The sequence below is a fragment of the Dermacentor variabilis genome, chromosome 6 (assembly GCF_050947875.1).
Source record: "Dermacentor variabilis isolate Ectoservices chromosome 6, ASM5094787v1, whole genome shotgun sequence".
In the NCBI taxonomy this organism is placed as follows: domain Eukaryota; kingdom Metazoa; phylum Arthropoda; class Arachnida; order Ixodida; family Ixodidae; genus Dermacentor; species Dermacentor variabilis.
Window position 1 is genome coordinate 83,849,095 of NC_134573.1, and position 19,715 is coordinate 83,868,809.

At 48.4% G+C, this 19,715-nt stretch overlaps 2 protein-coding genes across 2 annotated transcripts in view; one reads left to right on the forward strand and one right to left on the reverse strand.

Annotated features, from left to right (window-relative positions):
* LOC142586198 (uncharacterized) overlaps nt 1-19,715 on the reverse strand; it is a 104,051-nt gene that overhangs the window by 34,175 nt on the left and 50,161 nt on the right. The window lies entirely within an intron of this gene.
* LOC142584912 (uncharacterized) overlaps nt 10,655-19,715 on the forward strand; it is a 375,477-nt gene continuing 366,416 nt past the window's right edge. Inside the window, exon 1 of the mRNA XM_075695256.1 lies at nt 10,655-10,796. The gene's annotated coding sequence lies outside the window, so the exon portion shown is untranslated. The remainder of the gene's footprint in view (nt 10,797-19,715) is intronic.

Sequence of the window (19,715 nt, forward strand, 5' to 3'; positions counted from 1 at the left end):
CCATCGTTTAAACAAAAAGGAAGAAACGTTGACCCCACGTTCTCCGAACTGCAAAAAAAAAATTATTACAGGACCAGCTGCGCACTCAAGCTGTCCCGGTCCGCCGCATGATGTCGTCGTCAAGCGCTAACAGAGTCAAGTGTCCCGTAGAAGTGGTCGAGCTCGCTGACAAAACCGGGTTGCCATGGAAATGGTGCGACCCGGTTCGGGCTACGGGACTGACGGCCGGACGCCTCTCTCCTCCACCCGCACCCCGTTTCCCTCGTCCATCTCCTTGTTGCACAGTGGGCTCGTATCGCGAACGGCGAGGCATCCAAACAAGAGACCCTCGGTCGTCCGTTGCTGCGGCGTACAGAGCGCTCAACGTGCGCGGGCTGTCCGGACGCGCTTGAGACGCCAAGCGTGGCCGCCGCGAACCGGGCGTCTACGTACTCGGAATCTGTGCACCAGGCGAGGTCGACCACTCCTGGCGCCATTCCCTCGCTTTCAGCCGACAAACTGGCTTTCTCTCGACTCGCTTGTTAATTTGTTCGTCTCGTCCGCGTGTGCTTGCTTCCACCGCAATCTCTGACTCGCAGTCGTGACCGGTCACGGACGCTTCGCGGCTAATGCAAAGTGGAAGGTCCCCTTCCCCGTCGCACCACGTGTTTGCACGGCGCGTATCGGACGCGCGCTAAGTACCCGTACAGTTTGCTTCTCTGGAAAAACACCGAGGCCGTCGGTCTTCTGAGAACTGACAACAGTGGATCTGAGGTGGTCGGCGACACCACAAGGAGAATGAAGGCCTTGCTGCTAGTGCGTATTTTGATAGAAGACAATCTGTGTGGGTGATGCTAACCTCAGAAAACGTTGCACCAGGCGTCTGCGGGTGTAATAGCGCGAAGTGATGATCGGGGACGCGGGAAAGATGACGGATTTGCGTCGTGAGACAATCCACGGCAACGTAGGTTCCGAGTGCCAATCACCCAAAAATAGATCTGAAACACATGACGCTGCTATTAATAAATGATACCTACGGGCGCCGAATACGTGTCTATACCGATAGTTGGGTCTCACCTACCACCTCTTCAGGTGCCTTTGTCGTTGCGGCTACAAAAACTGCAACGAAATTCAAACTGTCACACACGAGAACATCAACGGCGGCAGAGCTCGGTGCCCTGCGTGCTGCTGACGAACACCTCCTGCAACAGACACCTCAGAAATGGGTCATCTTTTGAGCATCCGAGGCAGCCCTTCAGTCGTCATTTTGCCCTATATCGCAGGACTCGTGAGCAGCTGACATATGAAATAAAAGAAGACCGCCGTCACGATATCGTTAAACGGCATGAAATTATATATTCCAGTGGCTACCTGGACATACCGGCGTTGCTGATATGTCCAGGCCTGGCCTCGCCGACGAAGCCACCCGGTCTGCTCATCTGGAGGCCTGACCAGTTCCAATTCCCTTATCCAGAACCGACGCTGCAAGAGAGCTTCATATCGTGGCTGAAGCTATGGCACACAAATGCTGATATTCGCCCAACCTCCCGAAGTGTGATCTTCATAGACTCGATCCACCCCTAAAGATTGCCATCAACAGTTTCCCGCTCTGAGGCGACAGCATCGTGCCGCCTCTGACTCGGGGTGGCATTTACGAAGGCCTATACTCGTTCCGCATTGGAATGGGGGATACACCCACGTGCAGCTCCTGTGGAGCTATAGGAACGATTGAACACATCCTACGTCTCTGTCGACGTCGAGCGTGAAGCCCTCCGGACAGCACTGAACCGGCTGGACTCTAAACCATCGTCGAAAATGAAGATCCTTGGACCATGGCCGTACGCGTCGATGGCACAGAACGCCACGAAAGCGTTGTTGCAGTACCTGTTGTCGACAGGTCTTGGCAACCGTATGTAAACTCGGTGCAGTGCTTCAAATGTGCGCGAAACTGTGCTCTCTCTATCTCCTCTCTCTCTTTTCATCCCTATACCCTTTCCCCCAGCGCAGGGTAACGAACCGGGCGTACGTCTGGTTAACCTCCCTGCATTTCCTCTCTTCTATTTCTCTCTCTCTCTCTCTTTCTAAACGCCAGTAGACTAATAAAAACAACGGCGGCAGCTATTTTCCTCTCCGTGGATGCTGTGTAACATAATAGCGAGGCGCTTTTATACATGTCAGGCCAATTCTTACGCGTTAGCAACACGGTACACATATTGAGGATGCCCTACTGGACGCATACCGAGAATTACGATGCCTGTCACGCAAAAGTACCGGCGTGACCAAACAGATCAATAAAGACGCACTGCTTGAATTTCGTGATCTGTGTGTAGGATTTCTGCGTTGTTTGTAGACACCATAGGCGAAACGTCGACGCGACTTCGCTTGGTCGACTTACTCACTTTATCTGTTCGGTCAACAAACGCTGAAAAAAAAATCGACCAGTGTGTCACCTTTGTTTCTTTTCCGTCTCTTTTTGCTAGGTACAGGCTTTTTGCAACAAGCTTCGCTGTGTTATATCACGCCGATTTTCTGATATGACACACCGCCACTAAAAATGGCATGGGCACCACGAGAGCCTGTTCTGTCAAAGCTGCGTTTACTCCCAGATGGCGCTCGCGGTCGGCGGTTGGGAAGGGCGGTGCAGCGACCGCGGACACATGGATCGGGGGTTGGGGGAGGAGGGGACAACCCATTGGATCGCTCTGACATATCAGGCTGTGTATACCATGGCTTAACTTGGCAACCGTAGCTGAAACATTGCGCACCGCCGCGCATAGCGGGTGTAGGAGTTTTCTGCAGGACAAGCTGCGATTTACCACAGTCAAGTTTAGCGCTCATTTCGAGGTACAGGTGCTGAGCTATTTACGACGTGCCAGAACGCAGTAGCATTTAATAGCGACGCGCTGAAAGAGTCGTAGCGCCTTCTCAGCACAGCTGCTTCCTTACCATTTATTTACCATCATTCATCTTTTTTTTTTATTTCTCTCTCGCCGCTCCAGTAATATCCTGGCTTTTGGCAACGCTAAAGGTACACGGATAATTATTCTCCAAGAATGATGAGGCGCTTGTCAACAAGTATATGCCTGCGTCTTGAAGATTGACTGGTTTGCTGCCCTTTTCAGGAATGTGGATAGGTCAACATCCACAGTTGCGTCCAGCGGGAATCGCAGCTGCGGTTCCTCAACCATTTACTGTAGTGTACATGACTTCCTTTGTTATCGGCTCTTGTCGTGAATCGCAGCGCCTAGCAGCCCAATCAGATGAAGCCATGGAGACCGACTCGCTTTTTTAATATAGATAGATTGCATCGTACAGGTACCCTGCACGATGCGTAATCACGAGCTTGCTTCGAATTGATTTTGAATGACTGAACCGGATGCGACTTGGACATCACGGTGTGCGGACGAATGCTTTCATAATTATCTCCCTCCAACTGGCGCTTTCCCGTACAAACGTCGGCTTCACTTGCTTGCGCCTTATCTAACATTATCAGTTCATCTGCGTTTCGTTCTGTGCCGTCTCCGATTAAGTTTTCCTTCGCTTTGCATCCAGCTGTTGGCTCAATTGTTACTCTTCAAAGATACATACATAACAACCGGAAAGCTTTTCAAATAGCAACATCCAATGAGTAGTTTATGTGTTTATTTTCTACTGCGGCGATATTGTTTTTCTGTTCTTGGTAAAATGCTCTCGTCTTTGTCACTTGTTGCTTTAGTCTTTGCGATCTGTCGTCTTGTTCTTTCTTTGCTCTTTTTCTCTTATTCCCTTTATTTTTTATAGCTTCTAGTTCTATCCCCTCCTTCCTGAATTACCACCGGAAGAGGCGTTGTTCCTCTTCCGGTGGAAGTTGCCAGCTTTGTCCCTTCTTTTCTTTACCTGTCTTCTTATTATACTTGTTTTTACAAGCCAAATGACAATAATCACCGGCCGCTAATAAACATAACAAGAGATCTGCAGTGACGAACAGACAGTTGAAATTCGACTGAATGCTCTCCGCCGAGCCGTCATATACGGACAGACACGGACGTCCGAGGGAATCACTGCATGCAGCCGCCAAATGTCGATCGACGCCGTCTGGACATTCTGGGCAGACGAGCAGTCACGTAGCCTTCGACAACAGTATTTTTGCTTGTTTTAGTGCAAACGTTATGACGCTTGCTTTTTTCTTTTCTTTCCACGGCTCCGTATACACTGTAGTCTGTTAGGTCTCACCGGTAGCGCGCGCTGCTCTATTGACGCAAGGCCGGTCGAGCGTGGCCCGTCGTGGACTCTCAATCCCGGTGTCGGCGTGTGCGTCTCATTGATTTCCGATGAAGGTCGAACGTCTGGCACGCCTGGCAGTGCAAACGATGGGCTCCGGCACAGGTGCGAGTCTCTCTTCGCAACGCGATGACCACCGAGCTGGCGTTTTTGTAAGGCAGCAGTGCGCCGGTTGACCTTTTCTGTTCGCTTCGTTTTTTTTTTTTCTCGGGGGAAGGGAAAGCAGTCTCGCCGGCTTGCTTGCGATAGTTCCGAGATTTTCGGAACTCTTCCTGCATAGCTAGGCTAAAAGGAAAAAAATGTGAAAAATAAGACGCCACGTTTGACTTTCGGCGGGACGAGATGATGCTGTCAGTGGACGCGTTTGGCGTGTATGACGAACCGTTGGTCGAAAACTTGTAGGCCGATGGTTCTCTGCCGTCAGAGCTGACATTTACGGTACTATACCGATCGCAGGTCGGAGATTGAGACAATGTGGAGCTATATATAACTGGACACGAAATGTAATGCAAGTGTCAGATATAACGGTTAGTTTGTTTGAGTGAAAGAAATGGCGCATTTTGGCCGTCATTGGCCCTTATCCTCGTCTGAATTTCGCATGGACCCTCTTGAGAATTTGGGGTCTCGCCACGTATCGATGTGGTACTTGTACGACAAATATCGGAATTAAAATACAAATCTTTGCCTCTAATACGGTTTCATTATATTGAGGTTTACCTTTGTGCGAAGGACACAAACGCAGGACGTATCACATGGTTGGTGCAGGAATATCTGAACGTCATTTATGATCCGTGTGTGTCAATCAGCAACTTTCTTTATTTGGCATTAATGACACGATGTCAGAAGCGCAGACACAAAGTCACTAATCGTTAGGCTTGACGGAGAGCTGTGCTTCTTAACATGTCGTTCTTTTTCATTTCCGCATTGAAATATCTACAGAAAGAATTAAGAATGGCAAGGACGACACTGCAAAATGACACTGCTACACTGCTACACAACCACTGTTACACATGACACTGCTACACAACCAAATATACAGCCCAAATAACATGCACCAAAGGAGAGAAGGTATCCCATGCTCGAACGTTCAAAGAAAGGATGCAGTACAAACGTACACGTGTGCACGTGTACATGCGAACAAAAAAAGTGAGTAAACAATGGAAATAATACTGTATTAACCGTACGCCCTCATCCGTATCTCACTTGGCTTCGTTATGTCGATGCTTCACGATGCCCATCATATCCACAGCCGAGTTATAGGGACAAGAAGCTCCGACAGAGAGCGTTGAACCGGCAACCTTCTGGAATTGCAGGCGGTGAATGACGCGATCTTGACACTGACAGTGACGACAATGGAAAAAAAGAAATTGGCGCTGTCTAAATGGCCAACGCCTCGCCGTTGCCAGCGCACGCAGCTGTCTCGCTCACGGTCTCGACAGGTCGGCACTGGGCGCGCAGATGTGGATGATGACTTCCGAAGGCAGACGTGTTGATGCCTCTGACGCTGCGGCTGCCATTATTACCCGCACTTAGTGGGGAGCGCGAAATGTCGCGTTATGAAGTGCGCGCGAAAAACCGTGTTCGTTAAACAATACGGCCTCGTTCTTCTTTATTTTTCTTCCCTTAAATGAGTGTGCGCGCTCGCATGCGGCGAGCGCGGTCGCTTGCGAAACGGGTTCCATAGTTTAGCCCCATTTCGCTGTCTTTTCCGTCCGGTCTTTCGACTTGGAATGAAAAGGCCACGGCTGCCCATGGACATGGCATTTCTGCGCGTGCAATATATGTCAGCCACTTTTATTTCTTTATTCTTCCATTGGTACTGTAACCTTTACACACCGTTCAGCGAGAGGCTACAGCCGTCACGACCGCACGATGACTAACGTTGTTTTTAATGTTCGTACGCGAATGACTGAGAAGCGCTTCAAAGATGCTGTCGCGTTGGCTTCGACGTTTGCCTGTTCGTACTATGGAAAGCCGCATAAGTATCCTCCTTGTCACTATTTTTTTTTGTGTCTAAGCGGTAAAGAAGAATAAAAACAGCGGGGTGCAAGAAAGTCTCAGTTTCGCTCGAAAGGTGAATCATCGATTGCGATAGCAAATTAGTAGACAGCTATATGAAGTGAGAATCGTAGCTTTATCCGGCTGTAGAAACTTGTAAATATTCGCTTACAAACTAAATTTTTATTTATTTTATTTATTTAGTACATACTGCAGACCCTTTTCAGGGTCCAAGCAGGACAGGCATATATTCTTAAAACTCAAAAGATACAGAACACAATGAAAAGAAATATACATAAAAATAAGGAGACAAATATTGCAAACTATTAAGATGTCATAACATGGTTCCAATCGGATATTGTCCGCGGAAAAAAGGAATATTTAAAACAGTCAGTTTTCGCAAAATACGGTGTCAATGAGTGAATGTGATGATGTCGGGTATAACGTGTGGTTAGAGGGGATATGTACTGTGAAGGATCCAAAGCAAACTTATGGTTAAGTAAAGAATAAAGAAATTCAAGGCGATATTTTCCTCTTCGCGTTTCAAGTGTTTCAATATTGTTAGCCGCCATGAGGTCAGTGGGGGAGTCGGTGATTTTAAATTTGGAATAGATAAACCTAACAGCTTTTCTTTGAACCCTTTCTAATTTATCTATGTTAAGTTTAGTGAATGGGTCCCAAACAACCGAAGCATACTCGAGCTTTGGCCTGATGTAAGTGTTATACGTTAGAAGTTTTATGTGAGAAGGTGAATTTCTTAGTTTATGCCTCAGAAAACACAGCTTTTTAAATGCAGAGGAGCATATGTTATCTATATGTGAGTTCCAGGAAAGACGGCTTGTGATTGTTACACCTAGATATTTGTAGCTATTAACCTGCTTTAGTGTTGATGATCCCAGTGTATACACGTGGTTAATTGGGTTCTTTTTATGTGTTATTTGCATCGAAACTGTTTTTTCAGTGTTAAGAACCATGGAAAACTCGCTGCACCAATCAAGAACATTTCGAAGACACTGGTCAAGTTCGTTTTGATCGTTAGTACACGTAATTTGACGGAAAACGACACAATCATCAGCAAACAAGCGAATATGAGTTCCTGGAGTAACCACATTAACAATATCATTTATTGACAAGAATGCTGTCACGCGCGCACAAACAAACGTGGTCACATCTCACTCGACGACCAGGGAAACTCGCTGTCGAAACGCTTCGAGCGAATTGTCCTTCACCCTGCCCCCAACTTCAACGCGAACTAAGCGGCGGAAGCACACCGCACACGAAGCTATCAGCCCTCGGCGCACTCTGTCCCCATCGCAGATCGCTTTCAGAAGAGGGCCCGCGCGGACGCGTCATACACGCCAGCCGCCGGAGTAGAACGCCCGCCCCCTCCATCCCCTCCCCCAGGTGCCTTGCGCGACGGAGGATGGCGCGCGCGAGATGGAGCCGCCATCGTCGGCTCGCTCTTGCACGCTTTTACTAGCACGCGGAGCATATGGCGCGCGCCGACGATGTTATCGACCTTGGACTTTATACGGAACATCACGGCGACGGCACAAATGCGCGTGGAGTGTTTATATAATTTCTGTCCAACAATAAAGCGAGCGCGGACTCAAGAGCTGGCGTTTACGCTACAAAACAATCGGCGGCTTAATACTCACCCACACGCAGCTTTCGTTCGGTAAGCGGAGTGCGTGTATGGAACTGGCTATGAATAAAGCCACTTAATTTAGACGAAGCAGCAGAAGAAATTATCTAAATCGTGTACCTATACCGCACTGACGGAGAAAGACTCACTGGTTTAGTGCGTAAGCTGAGTGAGAAAGTGAGTGAGTTGAATGGCTGGGTGGGCGGGTGATTGAGTAGTGAGAGAGTGAATCGGTTGGTCGGTCAGTCAGTTTGCAGTATACGTAGTAATGCTCAGTCAGCACCTCCAACGTATGTAACAAGGCAATGCTGGGTCAGCACCAATTATTTCACGAAAAGCTCTTATAGACGCCTGTTTGTGTGTCAGCTTTTTGAACGAATTAAGATTTGTGCATGTTTTTTCAATAACTGTATTTAAGTACTCCCCGCCTTCTACACCTCACTTATGTATCTCTACATATATTTGCATTTAAAAAGGAGCTGATGCCTATCTGCGGCACCAGTTACTCCAGTTCAATTGCATATTTTTTTTTTAAACTGAAATCAAACTTTATGTTATGTACCTCCTACAGAATGTCCCCGTACGCCATGAGGGCAAAATGCATTTTCACATAAACCGGCGTTGTGAGACACAACGTCACATGAGGTCTCTGCAAACAGAAAATTGTGGACGTCCTATTCACCGTTAAAGTATTGTGCAGCAATGTCGTACACGCTGACGTGTTATCCAAGCAGTGAATGAAAACGCGATGGAAATGTTCCTCCAATCCACGTCACAAGGTTTCGTAAGTCCCGGTTGCCGTACAGATTTGAGAGACAGCCCACAGAGAAGAACAAATGCCGTCTGCAGGGCTAAGCCTGACCGCCATAGGGGCGGCAGAAGACTACGCTGCCTGTTATGCCAGTTCCTTTTCTATCTTTCCTTTTCTTTTCTTTCTTTCTTTTTTTCTTTTGTAGAAGCAAGAAAGGACAGTTCCCTTTCAATGCGCCGCCGTTTCGCGTATAACGAACCATCCGTGACCGACCGATAAGGCGCTGTTCTGCATCGCGAGGTGCCGGTGGGCTCACACAGGCATACCCCGACGCCAAACAACGTGCGCAAGCGCCACCTATCACTACGCCACAAGATTCTAGGGCGCCAAACTCTAAGGAGTAGCCTCAGAAGGCACAAAACAGGCCAAACGGTAGACACCTAAAGCCACAAATAGTAAGATAAGCCTGAGAATATAGCTAGGCGACGACTGAAGGAAAGCGTAGACAAATTTACGAAAGGATAGATATTACTGGTAATTGTGTGTAATACTGCTGTAATGCGCCATATTTATGTCAAAATATCCGGGAGGCACTCTGCCATCACAGCGCAGGTCGTTGCAGCTATGTCCGTAATGTAGCCAACAGGGTAGCCAACCGGATATATCCTCTAGGTAACCACCCTGTCATAGCTTTGCTTTTCTGTCTCGTATCTCTACAAGCCTTGAATGCGTGCGCGTGGTACCATGACAGCAGCTGCATTTTTCGAGTTCCCCCGTGTGGCTCCGACACGCGCAGTAACGAAAGCAAGACAAGAAAGGAAGGTTAAGTATCTCACTAATTAAGGCACGTGAAGATGTGCGAAGCATCTATAGTTAGTTAACAACCAATTCTCCTCAGTGTACTTTATGTCGATAAACAGCCTTCGGATATGCGTAGTTCTGGCCCGATCACGAGTTTTATGCGCGCGGAAGACACGACCGCTTGACAGGAAAAGCGACGACCGGCGATATTTGTGGCCCCAAGCCAGAACCAAAGTCGGAAGGTAGGGAAGTATCAGCTCAGCTTCGAGTCTTCCATCTCTCTTTCATGGAAGCACTTGTCTGAAGTTTGGTGGAATATGCTTCTACGCTGTCTTCCACTTCACTGCAGTATTTGTTCGTTGGGGGTGGCACGAAAACTCCGCGCACCAGCGAGAACGATATGCTGCCGTGGTTACCGTAAATGAGCAAGCATGAGCCGGACGACGTGCGTGGCTCACGAATCCCCAAAGACATTTCACAAAACTGGTTGGACTCGGTCACCAATTGGTCTAACCAAAGAGGTTCAAAATCAATTCCACGAATCTGATTAATTATTCAAACATGACCTCTCTTTCTTCGTCCGTGTAAAGTCGCGTTATTTCCCGCCATGTATCTATACCAACTGTAGCCCAAATGATAGCTCTATCTTGGAAATGCAAACATATATCGCCTGTTTACTTGTTGACTCTCGTTTTCTTCTTTCTCAAAAATATAGTGAGAGAAACCTTGATCGCCTCCAGCTATTCATCTGGCGCAAATAACCCTACTTTCTGGTAAACCATAGCGATTACACATTGTGCCTAATGTACAACACACGCAATTCGAATAACATGGTAATGCAGGTTATCTAGCCTGAGCATGCCACAGTTGTATCTGGCAAGCGCTCTCGCAAAGTGCACAGTTTAATTTCTTCTCCCTTGTTGTAGCAGCTTAGGAGAAGAGGGCACAATCATAATTTTAGTACAACCTTGGAGCAACGACAACATTGGCACCTCAGTGACGGTGAAAAGAAGCAATTCGGTGCTACAAAGTTTTCGAGCACGCCTAACTGACGCTTAAACAGTGTTTGCGCTGCACGTCATTAACTGTCTCAACTCCGTTGTTCTGGCCATGCGTTTCACATAAGCCACTTGCAGAGACGCTGTTGTTCATTGTCACCGGCTGCCTTGCCCTTTGCAGGAGTGCTTTTGCCGGCAACACATCGGTGTAATGCTCGGAACCCGAACGTCGTCAGCTCGGCGGAGGCTGCAATGACCTGGAGCCAAATGACGAAATCCATCTGTCATCGGCCTCCGCGGTGCGTTGTCGACGACTCTGTCTACGTTGCCAGTGACAATGCACTCTTCCGCGAACTCCTTTGATGTAAGGTTCGGCTGAGAAAACATTGAAACAACTTTATGCAGCGGAGCTTTTAACACACTCATGGCCGCGTTACTCTGCGGTTTGACTTGTTATTCTGCGAGACGAAAAAAAAGAAAAGATAACTAAGGACCGATAAAGCCACGCTCCTGCCAGAACCAGCAGGTTCGTGGTGCAGGCAAGCGTAGGCAGCCATCTGTATACGACGTCATGGTCTGTAGGACAGGTGGAAAGCGCTTATTCGTCGCAATGTATTGCGAGACTGCGAAGAAACCCGCTACTGAGTTGGAAGCAGCGAAGTTCATTGTTGTCAAAATGAGTACAGGGTTCAATGAACAAGCAGTGAGATTGATGATAAACTTTGTTGCTTGTCACATTTTTTTTTCGTTCGTGCAAATAATCACTCGTGAATTCTGTGTTCAGCATATACGTTGCTGCGTGCGCACGCCGGAATACCAGGCAGCGAGCAACGGCCGGCGTACATCGGCGCTCGAAACGAGAAAGTCGTTAAGCATGGCGTCAATGGCGTCAAAGTGCAGATCTCGTCTCCAGGTGCATGCGCCCCCCCCCACCCCCTCCGTCAGCGACGGGTGAAAAATATGTCGCGCAGCTCGGAGCGCTGTTCTCGGAGACGCGCAAAGGTCTTCGAGCAGAGGTGCTCATCTCGCTGTCGGCGCGGAAACTATAAAGCGATGATCTTTTTGTTATGGGAGAGAATCGTCGGTGGCCGAAATTCCTCGCGCGCAGCTGCGATTCTCCCGACAAATCGGGTTCTTCGCCCAAGCCGCGCTGTATACCGCGGGACCCCGGATGAAAACTGTATGTATACCTATTATACGGGGTGTGCCACGTAACTTCAGCCAAGCTCTAAGAATATGCAAATGCCACGTAGCTGGAAAGAACCAAGGTGATGTTGTTTGCCGTTGCTTGAAGATACCTAGATTATTACTTTTTGCATTCCTGCTGATTACACGATTGGTCTTAATTAATGAATTAATTAATCGACTTTTGACATATTATAATTTCATTGTCAGTGGTCAGGGCGCCTCAATGAGTGGTGTATTTCTTTGATGGCAACGAAGCAACTGCCGTCACACGCAGAGGCGGCCGCATCTTCATCGTGATAGCTATCGTCATCAGCTTATAAGCCGACTCGCAGAGACCTCCAGTTACACGAAGCAGCCCATCATACTGCCGACGAGTTCATTGATCTCGTCAATCAATTTGTCGCCCTCGACTCGCATATTCTTGTTCTTGAGCAAATAATTTTAAAAAATGGCTCTGCTCTCATTTATAGTCACTTGGCATCTGCGGATCTGATTTTTTTTTCTACATATTTTTTTCCATGCTCGGTCCTGTGCCATCATCTTTTCAATCCGTCGTTCCCTTCCCCACCGCTTCCCTCCCCCATATCCTGTTGGCCGATGCTCCCGGACCACGGTCTCGCGCCAGGTAATTGAGTTGCGGTTGCCTGTCTTGACTTTTCCCCCTTTAACCAGTTATCTGCATTTCTTTAGTGAATTCGAGGACGCGTGCCATTTCGCGTCGGCGTTGTCTCGCAATCAGCAGGTCACTCGCACGAGGGCTCTCAGCTGGGCTGGACAGCGCCTTTGTTCTGTCAGTTTCACTTGCCCCGTCGTCTGCGCTTTTAGCCACGTGGAACTACTGGTCAATCGCGTGTTGAAGGCCACTCGCGCGTCCGGAGATCGGTCGGCAGTGCGGGGACTAGGCGCAGTAAGCGTATTTCGTCACGATGAAAAAAAAAAATGTTTTTCGCTCCAGAATCTGTCACCCGCTAGCGCGTGCGCGCGTCTGACGACTCGTCTGCGCTCTGCTCATGGCCTTGTACTCCAGCCTAAGATATTGTGGAGAAAAACGTGCACGATGACTGTCAAATTGTGAGCGGATAGCCGAACTCTTCTAGAAAGCTATTCGGTTTGTCATAGGATTGGTCTATTTGAAGGCGCGTATAGGTTGCAGCGTTGATATTTACGCCCCGTTTGCCGGTTCGTTGCGTAATTCTGCAGTCAGCTAAGCCGCTTAGTCAGTACATCTGTAGCGATACCGTAGGTGGCTATATACACGCTCAAGCCGATTCGTCGTGCGTGTGTTGTGTCTCCAGAGGTGCGAGTGCCGGGGTGGCAGACGCTTCCCATCCTCCTCTTCCGCAGCCGTCGCAGGGGGGGAGGGTGTGATGTAGCAACATGGAGGACTGTCCTTCGCGAGCACTCCGCATAAACCATCGGATGCTCCAAGGCTGGACAGCACGCCGCGTCTCGGACAGCTCGTTGTTCGGCGCAGAACGCGCTACACCGTCTTGCGTCGGCGCCGTTGTATCGCCGGTCGGAGCCCGACCGCCACGAAAACGGTCGAAAGCGCCAAGGAAAGCCACTCGCTTTAGAATAAAATTTCAGTCAGCGGGCGCCAAAGAATGAACCGATCGTTAATCGGGACGCAGGCTGCCGAATCGTCTGACGCCGCCCTGCTCTACCGGCCGGAGGGACAGTAACGCACAATAGGCGTACGGTTCCCGATTTGATTTTCTGCGACGACATTACTGTAAGTAAGGCTCCGCTACAAACTATTTAACCGACACAGTTCTTGAACGACTCACTACTGGGAATATTCCCGTGCCCCGCGCATGGGGGGCACGTTAAAGGTCCCCAGATAGTCCAAATTAATCTGGAGTCCCACACTACAGCGTGCCTCACAATCAAATCGTGGTTTTGGCGCGCAAAACCCCAGAATTCAGTTCGGTTACTGGGAATCTTCTGAGTACTACTTCTTTACAAACGGCAATCTTCTGCTCATTCGTAGACGACAACTGCAATCTTCTGTTTGATCGTAGGCAGCGAACAAATTATAAAACAACAAGACTGTCAAAGAAGAGAGAACTCTCTGCTGTATTAGCAAAAATATTCCAAGTGTTTCTTTTTTTTCATTCTCAATATCTTACTATAAAATATATTACTGATTCAGAATAAAATCAGCGTTCTCAATCATGCCCAAAGTATGAAGATTTGCTTCGTTAATAAAGGGAAAATCAGATATCCCCCAGTTCATAGCAATTGCTACGTCCTGGTCCGTGACTCGACTTGCTTCGTCTTGAACTCGCGCAGGCGGAATTTAAATTCATTTCAATGGGCATGTGTACGCATTGTTTGTTTTTAGCATATCGACATATAGCCACTTCAACGTGTATTCTTTACGGTATTCTTCCCTCCAGCAAGATGTTGTCGGCGGCTGCACCGAAAAATGCGGCTTCTTAAATGCTTGCTTTCATATATTTGCGTATCTCGTTATCGTGCGACCGCCTGCCAGTGTCGAATTCAGTTTGCAGATGCAGGTGGTACCGAAAGCCTCATCGCAGTCTTTCTAGAAGAGGTTCCTAAGCCTAACAACAGAAGTCCACGTGCAAGCCACATCAATACATGCCCCCAGCATACGCACACGGCACGAACGCAAACACGCGCGCACAGAAAGAGAGAGAACGGGGCATAAAGTCACTGCGCGCTGACTGATCGCGTCGCCATCACCGGCCCGAGTGACGTCAGTGAGCCGGCGACGTCGCCATACGCGTTTAAACTACAGCGAAGCGATCGTGCGAGGTAGCGCTTCCTGCGAGACAAATGCGAACGCTGCCAGAGCTATCGTTGCTATACCGTGCACGCTCTAAACATAGCGCGAAGCCCTGCGACCGGCCAGGTGGCCGGGAAGCGAAGAATGGCCCATTGTGCACGTTCCAAGGTACACACGCACGTTGCCCGTCTAAAAGCGCAAGCTCCGCTAAGCAATCTGAAATATTTCGACCACCGCTCGGAACAAAGCGCCGGCCCGTTTGCATCCGCAGCGTGCGGCGCCGACGTGACGCTAAACGGACGCGCCCACTGTCAATCCGACACACCTGCCACGAAGCCAAAGGGGAGTGAAAGACGGGCACAAATCGAGACAACTTGCCGACGGCGCACACCGTATGCAAATCTGTATGCTGACGAAGGTCTGGACGCGGCTCGTATATGAGGCTTTGCTGCCGCACATTGGGGATCAAGATGCGCGGCGTATATAGAGCAAACGACGCCGTTGACGAGAGAAAATTCTCCACTCAGCAAATTCGTAAAAAAGAACAGCGCGAGATACTCACGGCTTCACGCATGCACGTATGTTGATTCTTTGGTTAATTGTGCATAACGCCCGTTACGTTTTTCGTCTCATTCTTTGTCGTAACACCGCATACACTCGACTATGGGCCGCACTCGTGTGGGAGCAGCGCCTCTGTCTTTGCAAACCGAAATTCTAAAAAAGAAAATGAAGATTTAAAAAAATATCGTCCATAGAGCAGTCAACTGAAAAGAGCGTCACAGTGGCCGAATTATCAATATCGCCATTATCTAGGTGATAAGTAAAACAGAATTATCTGAATACTTCCAAGGCGAATCAATGTCTGACGTTAGCGAACTTATAATGTCTCACCAGTTTTCATTGTATTTATTCACTACGGTGCGCATCTCTTAACTGCGGGATTTAATACGGGCAAAAGCGAAGCAATATCTACTTTGCAGAAATCATGTGCTTATCACCAGTTTCGGGAAATATACGTGTTCAAGATTACAATATTCGTCGAGACATGCAGTAACGTTTCAGTTGACATTTATCAGCTCTTTCTACCTATTCGGGCAGTCCACCTGAACCGTACGTATCGCAATATATCATTCGTGCGGCTTTCGTAAAAAAAAGAAGATGTCTGTTTGAAGTAAGAAAAGAACACACACACACACATATATATATATATATATATATATATATATATATATATATATATATATATATATATATATATATATATATATATATATTTTCGTCTCCTTCACTCATTACCCCCACAAAAAAATAAGGAGAGTTCACGAGATAGAAAAAAAAAAGGTCCCGCTTTTATTTACACATCAACGTTCGCGAATATCTCGCGTTGCCAAACAAGCCGAATCCGGAAGCGATCCGCGCTACCCGGCTGCGCGCGTGCTCGAAGTTCGCAAGCGTGTGTCATTATCACTCGAAAGAGAACGAATCCAAAAAAACAAAAATGAATAAAGGCAGACCGCACGCAACGCGGAGCCTCATAACAGCCATGCCTTCCGTGACAGCGCTGGCAGACAGACCGCTCTTCGATCTGACAGAATGTGTGTCGCAACTATATACAACGCGGGATCCAGATTGCATTGTCGCGTGGAAGTGTATTAACAGTGTCGGCGCCAGCGCTTTCGATCTGCGCCTGAGCTTGCGGCAGGTCTCCTCACCTCCCCCCCCCCCCCCCCCGGCCGTGCAGATGCATGGTGGAGCGCGAATAAAGAAGCACGCTTTAGGTATACACAAGGTGCGTCAAATGTTGCAAGGTGGTTACAAAAGGAGCTGCGCCGCTTATTCTCGAGCTGCTGCTCTTACTTCCTCCCCCCCCCCGACCGATCCCTCGCTAATCAATTAAGTTCTTAATTAATTAATTAAACCACGATCTGATTACGAGGCACGCCGTAGTGGCGGACTCCGGAGTAATTTCGGCCATCAGGGATGCTTTTAACGTGAGAAAAAAATGCGCGGCACAAGAGGGTGATTTTTTTTTTTTACATTTTGTCTCATCGGAATGCGTTCGCCGCGGCTGGCATTTGAACCCGCGACATCGCGCTTAGCAGCGTATAACGCCAAAGCCACTAAGCAACCGCAGCAGGTGGCAATCCCTCCCTCGTCTCGCTATTCCCAATGCCATCGCCTCGTCATCGTTGTTGGTGGTGGATTGATTCGTTTTCATCTGCGTGTGGCTCGTAACCGCTGTCGGACATTGGCCAGGAATCCGGGGAGGTTGGAAAATAATTACTTGAGTCTAAAAAGAAACACTATTTAAGAATGCTGAGTAGGTTAAAAAAGAAAGAAGTCAAATAAGGATTTACAAATTTACCAAGGAGATCGTCCCGATTGAATTGTAAACCTCAAGACAACTGCACCGACGTCCCTACGATAATGTCGTAGAGAGGAGGTTATCCCAAAGACTGAACATCGCGAATGTCAAGATTCAATTCCGGCACAACGGTGAAATTGTTGTTGTTTCCTATTAAGCACGTGGATCCTACCCATTATGGAGGATTGGCCAAGAAAAGGACGGATTATTCCAGTTTATAACTAAGAATAAACTTCAGAATATTTATATGGACTTTGATATGGATTTTTGTCGTTCTCGACGTTGTCGTAGACACTAGTACTGCTATAAAATTGGTCAAATTATCGACTGGTCAAAAATTGGGTTGTGGCAGAAAGTCAGTTCCAGTGTGATTACCCAAACTTAACGCGAAAATTGAGAAGAAGTTGGGGGGAGAAAGAAAGTTTCTTATTTGGGGACAAACGTACCCCTTCCTCGATCGTAGCAAGAATAAAACTTCGATGAATTTAGGGAATTCCCTCATTAAAACGGGCCTGTCTGGAATCGGGCTAAAACTGGTTTCGTTCTTTTTTTTTAATTTGCACTGTGTTTTTTATCTGTCGACCTTCATCTTCACTTTGTCTTTCCGTCCCTTCATGAAATCACTTCAGCGAAACATGCGGCAACGCTGTATGTAGGCCAAGAAGCGGCCTGCCAAAGGATGCACACATAAAATCAAAGGCAACCTCGCATGCAGCCAAGCTGTATGAGACACATTTCTCAATCACCGCATGCAACGGGGCAAAATTTGTGAAGAGGTGAAATGATTGGTGATGCGAGACACGAAATAGGCGACGACATAAACGATAAAGTCGGTAAACGTGAAGCTCCTGAAGGTGGATCGCGTCTGGGCCTTTATATACCGGGCTAGTGAAACCACTTCCGTGGGCGTTTTCTTTGCATAATGAGCACGTTTATGCACGCTGAGTGACACGGACGGGCTTGTCGAAAATGTTAGGTACCATGCCGCAACAAACCGCCGAACAATCCGTCTCAAAAAGCGGACTTTGTATGGCTCGTTCTGGATTTCAAACGCATTCCGCATGACTTCAAATGCAATCCCCTCCAACGTCATTTAATGCGCCATTCAGCCAACAAGACATTTAGCCACTTCAGCTCTAGCTGTCCAGAACTTGCAGACAACACCGTTTTCCTATGCTTACGTGTGGCAAATAGTGATCCCAGAGTGGTCATTCGCGATGTCTACATCTTTGAGCAAGTGGGGATTTCTAAACTCGTAACGACAACATCTTGAGCCTTACAGTATTGGCGCTCAGGCAGGACAATTCTTGTTCCATGCAGCGACGCTGAGCCCCAGAACCATCACTTGAACCGGACTGGTATATCTTATTGAAGCGGTCTATAAGAACATGAATGTGGTATACTTGCGCCGCCTTCGGGAGGCAGTAAAAAAATGAGCTATGCCACTAGAGTACTTGCCTTGAGCAAGTTTATACGGTACACATTTCCCGAAAGAGATGAAGCCGGCAACCGCAAAGTCGATGAAAACGTCAGCGCGATCATATAACAGTGTGTTTCTTGTTAGTATCTGCAGCTCCAAGTTTGTTGATGTTTGTGTGCTCCCTCTGAAGAAAGGGTGTGCGTGCTTAGGGCAATGTTCTCGAGAATGCGTGCCATATTATTCTACCCCCCCCCTCTCCCTCCCCCCGCACGTTCGCTGACTTTTTAGGAATCTTAAATCTCGCCGGTCGGCAGGAATGCGTTCGAGACTTGGTCGTATCAGGCCAGCGTGACGCAATAAAGAACCGGTTTGTCTTCGCAGCTGCTTCCGGATACGCAAATGATCTCGCTCGTTCCTTTCTGATTTGCGAGTTGCCCCACTCCGGTTGGGCGCTGTTAGACGTCGACTAGTCTGTCGAACGTGTGCCGTGGTTTGGACAACCAGCAGCCTTCCGGTCTCTCGGTCGCCCCCCTGCCGGCAGGGTGCTCGTTCCTCCTCCTCCTCGCCCTCTTCCCCGTCGGCGGCGACCTTGCGCAGAGCAGTCGGCGGCACAGCGGGGAGAAGAGCGTGCGCGCCCGCTTTGCGGGTCGGTTCGCGTCCCAGTGCGTGGCCTGCCCAACTGATCTATTTTCTGCGGGAGCGTCCTGTGCATGCCAAGCAGGCGCGCGGGCTGTCTTCCTTCCTCCTCTTCCCACTTTCTTCGAGGACTGCGCCGTCTCGCCCGTGGCCGTCGCTTCTCGGAAACTGTACGGCACCGGCCCTGTCTGTACGGGTTTACCTTCCCTGTCGGCGATTCTGTGCCGCGCGACGCGTTTCGTCGAAAGGCTATACGAGTCGTAGCGTTCGTGCATTGTGTTCCTTTTTGTGCGCGTTGTCGTCATTTTACGCTCTTCGCTAAAGATACATTAGCAATAAAGCGGCGATAGCTGGGCTGTATTTGTATATTACGCTTTTCTTTAACTGGAAATATCAATTTTTAAAGAAAATAATAATGTTTTACGCGCAGAAGTCACAATTGAATATGAGGCACGCAATATAGTGTGTGCGGGATGGAGGGAATACGTCCGGATTAACTTTGGCTGGCTGGGGTTTTTTTAAACGTTCACCCGGTGAGCAGTACACGAGCGTTTGTTGCATTCCACCCCCATCTGGAATCGAACCCGCGAACTCGAGATTATCAACGTAATGCTACATAGCCACTGTGCTACCGCGGTCGGAAAACTTGGAAGCGTTTTTCTTCTCGTCAGCACCACCGGAATACGAGAAAATACGTCGAATCCGCGACGACACGCTTACGTTTCAACGCTGAGGTTTATCGCGAAATTCAAAACAGAAACGCTGTATGTACTTTCTTTTCTTTTTTTGCGCCAGATGATTGGAAACTGGCTCCAGAAAGAACGGTTTACCTGTACGAACTGATTTGATGTGGACATTTATGCCCACTTTAGGTATGACAACGGACTGGTCACCAGATGTGTGCTCCACCGGGCACATTTCG